Source organism: Mesoplodon bidens (genome assembly GCF_964165515.1).
Source record: "Mesoplodon bidens genome assembly, chromosome: X".
NCBI lineage: Eukaryota > Metazoa > Chordata > Mammalia > Artiodactyla > Ziphiidae > Mesoplodon > Mesoplodon bidens.
This window is the reverse complement of record NC_138163.1, coordinates 52,314,103-52,316,225: the sequence shown is the minus strand read 5'-3', so window position 1 is coordinate 52,316,225 and position 2,123 is coordinate 52,314,103.

Sequence of the window (2,123 nt, the reverse complement as noted above, 5' to 3'; positions counted from 1 at the left end):
GAGGACCAGCTTCGGTGCAATGCTAGGAAACTGACAGCTCTGTTTTGACCATGTCATTTGAGGAGCCTGTGAAAAATCTGGGTGGGGAGCATGTGGGTGGATGTATAAGTCAGGAGATCCTGAGAATATTCTTGGCTGTGGCAAAAACAAAAAAAAACAAAAAAACAAACAAAATAAAACAAAAGAACAAGCATGCAAGAAAACAAACGAAAAACCCAACTGTACAGTTTAATCTGAAAATACAGGTTGATTCCACATATGAGCATGATGCAGGTCTAGATTCTGGAAGGGATACAACGACATATTAAAAACCTACTTCACTGAGTTATAATTTACCTTCAACAGAATGCATCCATCTTTTTATTTTTTTTTCGCTGTTCTGCACGGTTTGCAGGATCCTATTTCCCCAACCGGGGATCGAACATGGGCCCCTTGCAGTGAGAGCACCAAGTCCTATCAACTGGACTTAGCTATAAGGCTAAGGCTCTGGCCTGCCAGGGGCTACTAAGTGTCAGAGAAGGAACATGTATGTCTGGAATATAACTATCATTCACCCACGTATTCACTCATTCATGCACCTAGCACATGTCAAGCTCTGTGCTAAGAAGGGAAGATAGGACCATGAAAAAATTCAGACAATGTCTCTGTCTTCCTGAAGTTTAGGAGTCGAAATAGAGAACTGCAAGTGGCTCTGGTTGCTAAATAGTAAGGGAGGTATTTGGTGAGATAATTGGGCCCCCAAAAGGTCTAACCCCAGTGTACAGATGCAACTCTTCCCCTTCTGCATGTCTCATGGACAATGCTGTGGCATGACCTAGAACATAGAGCTGTTAGAATAGAATGAGCCTGAACATGCTGTGCATAAATGGCTGAGGAAACAGCTTTCCAAACCTTCCACCCAGCAAACAGCCCTGATGATGTGCAGAAGTAGATCTCAATTTCATTTAATTCTCACAGTTGGAGTTGTATGACTAATTATTTTGTCTCTGTGTCTAATTAATAAGCTGAGGTTAAGAAGGGTCAAGTATCTTGGAAGAAAACAGCAGATCTACTGATAATAGGAAAGTGTTAGATTTTAAGCTGTGAGCTCTTAACTAGTGTGGATGACTAGTTCCCATCCTTTAGGTCCAGGCTGAGGTAGTAGCAATGCAAGTTTCCCAGTCAAAGGCCTGGGATTCATTGGCCATTAGAGAATTTTAGAAACTGGAGAAGCTACAGGAAAATGAAAGCCTAACATGCCATCCTCCTGCCTGCTCCGCATCATTGCTCCTGCCTCTGCTCTCTTGTTTTCTATGGTAACGTCATCTTAACATTAGGTTTTGTTATTGACTGAAGTGTGTTCTTCCAAAACTCATATCCTGAAGCCCTAATTACCAGTGCCTCAGAACGTGACTGGATTTGGAGATAGGGCCTTTAAAGGGGATTAAGTTAATTTAAGGCTGTTAGGGGATACCTTAATCCCATCTGACTGGTGTGCTTATAAGAAGAGGAGTTTAGGACACACAGAGAGACAGCAGAAGTGTGTATACACAGAGGGACAACCACGTGAAAAAGAAGCAAGAAGATGGCCATCTTCAAGCCAAGGAGAGAGGCCTTAGAAGAAATCACCCTGCTCACACCTTGATCTTGTACTTCCAGCCTCCAGAACTGTGAGAAACAAATTTCTGTTGTTAAGCCACTTAGTCTGTGGTATGTTTGTTGTGGCAGGCTGAACAGTCTAATACAGGCATTATGAACGTGTTTCAGTAGGTCATGCAGCAGGTAGAGTAGACTGTCAGAAAGGATGAAAATAAAGTGATGGTAAAAAATACCAATGATCAGTAAAACTGAAAGAGACGTGGTTAATTTGTATTACTATCAGGCAAAATAGACATCAAGCAATTGCAACAAAGAAGGCTACTCTGAAATCATAAAAGAAAATGAATTAAGAAGATTACAAATTCTGAACTTACATTCACCTGATAACGTATCTTCAAAAACAGATATAGCCGTAAGTAACAAAGTTACAAGTAACAGAAAGTAAAATCCACTTTTGTGTATATCATAAGGAAATGTACTTGCTTATATAACTGAGAGCCCAGAGGTAGAGGAGACTTTAGGTTAGTTGATCCAGTGGCTCAAAG